The sequence below is a fragment of the Oryzias latipes genome, chromosome 18, assembly GCF_053564925.1.
Source record: "Oryzias latipes strain Hd-rR chromosome 18, Olatipes_Hd-rR_3.1".
Taxonomy (NCBI): Eukaryota; Metazoa; Chordata; class Actinopteri; order Beloniformes; family Adrianichthyidae; genus Oryzias; species Oryzias latipes.
This window is the reverse complement of record NC_136254.1, coordinates 11,401,224-11,408,863: the sequence shown is the minus strand read 5'-3', so window position 1 is coordinate 11,408,863 and position 7,640 is coordinate 11,401,224. Positions and strand designations below refer to the sequence as shown.

The following is a 7,640-nucleotide window of genomic DNA, read 5'->3' as shown; positions in this document are numbered from 1 at the left end:
CAAAGCAACAAGAGAAAGCATAATTGAAGTCCTACACTCTGCAATCCTTGTTGAGATAGTTACCTAAGGCTACTATTCTGCGTATGAACAGTCTTTCTCTATTTCAGAGCACTCAACACAGTTTTTTGTGAGCTTTGTCCCTTTAACAAATAAATACAAATAGTTTACTGATTCAAACTTTATATTTCACTGACCAATTTTAAATATGTAATAATGTCAGATACAACACTTTTTACTGGTTGCTTTGACATGGCAGAAGAAGGCTGGAAGGCGGTTGCTTAGGAGATGTCGGCTAAAAAGGTACGCTGAAAAGTGTTAATGACAAATAGGTTGTTGTGTGAGAAGCAATGTGTTGCACGTTAAAAGTTGTTTTAAGGAGCCTGGATTGAAGTTACTATGTGTCATCGTTGCTTTACATTTGTCTGTGGCTCTCTGTTTATATCCTGTAATTCTCGGCTACGGTGGCTGTTTTGGTCCAGTTGTTCCGCCCCGAGCATGGAGCTTAGTCAAACTGAGGGAACTCAGACAGAACTGTAGCTCAATCTGATTCAGTTCCTGGTGCCGGACCGGGGTCTCCTTGAATGTATTCAGACTGAAAATGTGTTCCAGGTTATGAAAGGAAATGAACTTTAGGTAAACTAAATATGTACAGTCTGAATACAGCCCATGTTAACTGTTCTGTTTTAAATAATGGGTCACACAGAGGTTTCTGAACAAAGCAAAAAAATACAGGTGACGTGAAGATTTGTTTTTTCCTTTTACCCACAATCTTAACAGCCACAGTTTCTAGCCCTAAAATACCAGTTCCAATATTTGTTTGCAGTTTTAAAAATAACTCAATATTTTCTTAGTTGCATTTGCATATTCAAAAAAACTGTTCTCAACATTCTAATGAAATTTTTATGAATTATTTTTCTTATGACAACATGTTCTAAAGACCAAAACAATCTGTTTTCCTGAAAAACAAAAGCAAAGTAACAAAAATTTTTAATTTCAATACAAGTAATATGAGAACTTATTTAATGTTTACGGTCTATATCGCCCCTTTAAAGGGATTTTGTGGTGAAAGATTATTAAAGTAAATTGTATAGCATTACAGAAAAGGACAGTCTCTAATAAAGTACATCACAATCTTACAAAAACATGTTTCATATTTTTGCCAAGTATCTGGTGTCAAATGACATTTTTGATAGAAAATATCTGCTAACAGAGACTAGAACTGACTAAAAATATCCATTTTTTTCATTTTTTTTTGTGGGGATTTAGTTTTTCAACTTAATAACTGACTTTTGTTGATAACAAAATAAGTAAAAATAATAAATAAAGGGTCAGTTTCAATTGTACATATTGGAAAAAGTTTGTTGATTTAAATTCAGATTTTTTTATTTCAATCAGATTTTTTCTTTTGTCTAATAAGAAAAGCTAAATATGCTGATTGTTTAACAGAGTTCATTAGCATTTGTTTTTCTTATCAGTCTAAAGACACTCACCTGCAGGATTTCTTCCCCTCAGCTTCAGTCTGATCTTCAACCTTCTGCTCTGATGTGTTGATATGGAGTGATCACAGCATCACTGCATCCTCGTATTTCATTGTCCTTTTTCCATAGTAGTTTGAATAAAAACTGACCATAGCTGCTTTAGTACAGACAGTGATTGTTCTGTTTCATTTGAAAACAAATCCAGCAGGTATTTGTTTCCACTTCCTCCTCAATTCCGCAGAAGTAGCAGAGCAAACCATTTAAATTCATGTCAAGAACCAGTGACGTTAGGACCTAAATTGCAGGATACCAGGCCTGATGGCAGAAACTTAAAAACTTTGACGAATAAACTTCAACAAGAAGAAACTGTGAAACAAAAGAAAAACAAAACTGGTTAGGATCACAGATGAGATGACTAAACTAAAAACCAGACACCTAAACGTGATGGATCAGTGAGGCTGTCCCATGTTGCACAGCCCTACAGTTGTGAGTTATTTGTACACTGGCTCCTTCCTTACCGTGTGTAAATCCTGCATGCAAGGGGTGTGCACGTAAAGTGACCATAGGATGCCAGTAGGAGGTCTGCACAAACTATTGTCTAATTTCCTCTTTTCTAACAGTCAGGCTGCGCCCAAGGGACGGCCAAGGAGCACAAACCTTTTACTTGAACAGCACTAATGGGCTCCTTGTGTAGTGCACAGGTTTGCGGGGAGTTTGAAAAATTAAAAATTACATACAACTGCGTCCCACTTACTTCCCTCTAACTTACCCTTGCATGTTGCTCATGTGTTCACTACGATCTGATGCCCGCTTCATCTCCATGGAAAAAATTTGCATGAGCATTGCCGCCTCACTGGGTTGTTTACGATCTAAAACAGGGATGCCAAGCATACGGCCCAGGGGTCAATCCGGCCTTCCAGATGGTTCTATCCGGCCCACTCATGAAGAGTAAAAGTCATAAGAATGTTTTTTTTTTTTTTTTATTAAAAAAAAGCAAGTTTCTAGTCCATTCCTGTGGCAAGTTAGGATTGTTATAATTCAGCACTGAACTGATTGAAACCCAAGGCTAGATTTCTCATGAGACTCAAGATGCAACACCAATCAATCTCGCAATGAGTGGAGGAAACACACGGCCTATATACACACAGATGGACTGATGACATAAGTGAACACAGGTGAAGCCGTTAACATGACAGGTGGGGAGAGCAAAGTAACTAAGGAAAAAAAACCAGGAGACAAGGACCTGGAAACAGAAGGTTACAACAAACTGAAACATAATTACACATCCCACCCTAAATACCCCACAGTACCCCCTCCTCAAGGGGCGCCTCTGGGCGCACCGCCTTGCTTGTTGGGGTGGCGACGGTGAAATGCACTAATTGGAGCTGGGTCCAAGATGCAGGAGACAGGCACCCGGGAAGTCTCTTCAGGACTACAACCCTTCCAGTCCACAAGATATTGAAGACCCCTGCCCCACCGCCTGGCATCCAGCAGGCATCGAATGGTATAGGCTGGATGACCACCTATGATGCGAGGGGGGTGGAACAGAGGTAGGCTGTACACTCTAAAGAAAAATACACTGGGCCAACTTAAAAAAATTGAGGTAACAATTTGCATTGATCTTTTTGAGTTATCCCAACTCAAGTCAGTATTGAGTAAATTTCCTTTGACTTTTTTAGTTTGATTAACTTAATTTTATTTAGTCCCACAAACACAAATTATTTTTTATTTTTAAGTAAAAGCTTCTGGTGAATTTAAGTTAACAAGTTATTGAATTTAAGCTATGTCAACTTATTTGTTTTCTTTTACTTTTACTCCAAAAAGTCCATGCAAATTGTTACCTTAATTCTTTCAGCATTGTAAACTTAATTCAATCAGTTGAGACAACTCCACCATTCTAGTTTTTTGCTTCAATTGTTTATCATGAAAAGAAACAGTATTTTTCAAACATACACCTTCCAATATTTCACAAAATTAAGAAACGATAATCCGCTTTAATACTTTTCTCAAAAATTAAAGATTCAAAAGAATGTAAAGATTGGTAGTGACTTTAACAGTATTTAATCTCCTGCACTTTGTAAAAAGTAAAAGAAATACTTCAGTGACAAATAAAACATTCAAAAGTCAAACATAAAACATTTTTGTTAGGCTTACAATTGAAACTGCTTAATGGTGTAGCTGCTACATGCACATCAGCAACAAAAAATTAGCAGCACAATAACAGATTTAAAAGCACAGGTGTAAATATTCCAGGCAAAAGGGCTGATGTCCTGCTGGTTTTCCAGGTGTCCTTGATGTACTTCCTTTTAATCATCTGGTCACACGTGTTCAGCCAATCAGAGGCAGAAAAGAGGATGTTGGTGGAAACAAAGAAACTGAGGCTCTCACTTCCTCCAAATGTCCTCTTTTTTTCTCATTCTTGCTGGACACACCAGACTAGGTGAAAATGATGCAGAAAGATCTGGAAAACCAGCAGGACGTCGGCCCTCCAGGCATGAAGTTTGACACCACTGTTTTAGAACACTTACTGCCAAGTATAGTTCTTCACCCTTTCAGGGCATTAAGCTCAAAGAAAACTTTCTGAAAGACCTGCAAGGTGTTCTTTAGACTTTATATATCAGTCCCATAAGCAAAGCACAGGCTCTGGGTACATCCAGGTCTCCAAGGACTTCTGTTTCCTCGATCACCACTCCTGCATGAACTGGTGTAGTCCCTCTTGCGATGGAAATTTTCAAGACTTCCCTGGTGATGTCAGCATCTTCATCCTAAACAATGTTTGAAGTCCAAAGAAAAAGAGATCAAGTGTCTTATAAGTCCTCTACCTACCACCAGTTCTTTGAAAAGATCTTCTTCCTTTTCATTTTGGTAGACAACCAAGGAATGAATAGCAGCCCCCCTTTTCCTTTCAATGGAATGATCCTGTAGAGAGAAGAGGAAAACTTAATGTAAATGAACTGATTAAAACTTACAACAATGTCAAGCGGCAACTAACATGTTTTTACCTCTTCCACCACAGTTTTAATACGCTGAACGTCCATGTTTGTGGCTCCTCCTCTTGAGGAAACCAGGGACATTATTTTTGAAGAGTAATGGTCTACTTTTGACATGGATGTTGCCCCCATAGTGGTGATGCGTTTAAATCCTTCATTAATCTGTTTAGAAAAAGTTACAATTCACTTTTGTACATTCTTCTACACAGTAAATTTTTTAAGTAAAATATTTCCATGAGCAGCACTAAAAAGAGCATGCCATATGTCTCTGACATCACTGACTGGTGGTTCTTTTTCTTAAATTAATTTACATAAACATCACTGTTGATCATTGGGATTTACAGGTTAGACCTGAAAAACTATAAGAAAACTGTTTACAAAAATAAAAACGGTTAACATTTTATTTAAACTGGTTTACAACGGAGACAAAAACCTTAAAATAAACTTGGAGCAGCTTTTTAAATGCTAAACTATAAGGTAAAAAATGTATATCAAACTAAAGCTGGGGTGAAGAGTAAAAACAGAACCATTTTCCAACTGTTCAAGAATGACCCTTCTGGAATTTTTGTTTTGATAACTTTACAAAAGAATATACAACCACCACCTAACTATGGAGTTCAAATTTTAAGTAAACATCCAGGACTGTGCAGAACTATTTGGTCTCTCTCTTATTTTTCCTTTTTTCAAGTGAGTTATTAAGACCATAAACTTTCTTGCCAAATATATTCGTATATGTTTTGAGATAAAATGAGGGTTTGCAGGAAAGGTGCGGATAGGGGAGGAGCTGGATTTTTCGATGAACGTTTTCTATCTGCTAAAATTAAATGTATAATGTATCACTGATATACAGTTGCCTTAGTTGGAGAACAAATAAACTGTACTCAAATATTAACTTACAGAAAAGCAATTTTCCAGATATGACTCATTATGCAGTTAATCTTAAGAGGAAACTAATTATCAGACAGAGTGAAGTAAAAGATTCAAACTTACAAAATGTCTCTCTCCTACAGGCAAATAACACCAGAACTGGATAAATAGCCCCACCGAGCCGTTCAATTTGCGACACCTGACGCAGACAGAATGAACTGTGAATCAGCATGTTGAATATTCCTTAGATAACATTTTCAGCAGGATCCACAGAAGGTGTGTTTTGTAATTTGATGAAGTTTTAAATGAAACATGTGTTTTCAATTAATTTATTACTTGTATGAATTGTGAAACATGGCTTAACTGTATTCATATAGCTGAGATATGTATAAATAAATATTTTTAAACAAATATTCTTTGTTTTTTCTCTCTTTACAAACACTACTGTGCTGTTTAAACTAAAACGTCTATTTTCTTTCCTGGAATATCTTAAACATCTCAAACCTATAAAATTCCAAACACCTTTGATCCAGACAAAACACCTAGCAAAAACAAGCATAAAACCACATAAAATGTGGGGAAAAACATTGAAAGTCACCTATCAAATGGTGCAAAACAGAACAGAGGTCTGTTTTTTTCGATTTTAACAAACGTTTACATGGCCACACTTTCGGTCGGAATAAATTAGTTCTGTTTAAAATAAGTCCTGCTGTAAACAAGGTTATAAACAAGATAATCTTCTAAAAGTGCTTTTATTATTGTTATGGTTATTATGAAGCGCCTGTTCGCTCATCATTTTATTTTTGATCCGTGTGGTCAGTGCTTTTTTCTTTGCGGAACGGAGCAGAAGATTTATTATTATTAGTATGGGTTTGATGTGTGTTTTCATACATATATTCTTAGGTTTATTTCATCCCGGAGGGGGATAAACGATGGTACTGGGTCAATTACCATATCAATGGTGAGCAATGAACATCACCCAGTGAGGACCCTTAGGCAAGGCCCTTAACGCTACTGCCTCCCGAGCGCGGTTAGGCTGCAGTTCACCGCTACCCCAGGGGATGGGTCAAATGCAGAGACGAATTTATTAAGCCGATTGAGAACACTTGGGTTAACGGCTACAGGATTTACGTCAAACCAATCGGTCCACCAGACCGGTCCGAGGTTCTGGTCATGAACACCATGAATGACTTGGAGAAGTGTTTGATCACGGATGTCTGAACTGCAGTAATAAATCAAAGAGTTAAGTATAATTTCAAGAAATATGACGCCTGGATTCATCGCTTTCTCCAAAAGTCTAAAGTGACCCTGATTTTCAGCAGAGTTCTAACCTGCAGACAACTTGACCTCAACTTTCAGCGCCGCTGATGTCTAAGAAGGATATGGACCTTAATTTAATGTCTGCCGACACAACAGTGACGAGAACTATAAACTCTGTTTCCAGAAGAACGGCTGTTAAACCTTGTGCTATCCTAGGCACTTTAACATTGGGAGTTGGGTCATCTAGACCCACTAGACAGTGCTCTGAAGCTTTTTTCATTAATGATTTGTGATCTTCACTGGTCTCCATGGATACTATGGATACCTTTCCACCTTTATCCACCTTTGTCATGGTAGGGAGAACACGTCAATGTAAGGGTAGGGTCATCTAAGATAGCACAAGGGTTAATCAGCAGAAGAAAGAATACCAACCTTGGTCATTGGACAGAATATGGACCCATTTTGTTTTACTTAACAGCATTACCTTATTATAAATAAAACTTAAAAGAATGCTTAATGAATTATTGAAAATGGTTAAAGTAATTGATTTGTAATGATATTACTTCACTTGCTCCAAAAATTGAAAAATTGATTCATGATTTTTCTTAATGAAACATAATTTGCACACATTTTGCTTCTTTTTTTTTTACTTTTTTTACTTGATCAAATTTTGCTATGAAAATTTTTGAAACAGTGTTATGTCTATTTTACTGATATTGTATTTTATTAATCATATACATGATTTTTATAATTAACATAATCTGCATATATTTTGGATAAATAATCTGCATTTGCCATGTTAATTTCTAAAAGTTATTTTTCACATAATTTTAGTAATTCATCTTTGTCGTGATTTGATACTTCAAGATTCTTAATTCTGTCTGATAAAAGCTAGGAACTGAATAATGATAAATCTTATCATTTAATGGTATATAGGTTTGCTACTTTTCAATCTCTTTCAAGCAATATTTATTAATATTTCTTATCCTAAGATTGATTTGTCATTGTATGAATGTATAACTGATGAAAAAAAAAGACACTGAGA

At 36.3% G+C, this 7,640-nt stretch overlaps 1 long non-coding RNA gene across 1 annotated transcript; it reads right to left on the bottom strand.

Moving 5' to 3' along the window:
• Nucleotides 1-3,484: 3,484 nt before the first annotated feature.
• LOC144987210 (uncharacterized) lies at nt 3,485-5,538 on the bottom strand. The gene is made up of 3 exons (XR_013651087.1): nt 5,459-5,538; nt 4,481-4,630; nt 3,485-4,397 (listed from the first exon to the last, which is right to left on the bottom strand). It is a non-coding gene; the product is annotated as an uncharacterized LOC144987210 (long non-coding RNA).
• Between the last annotated feature and the right edge of the window lie 2,102 nt (nt 5,539-7,640).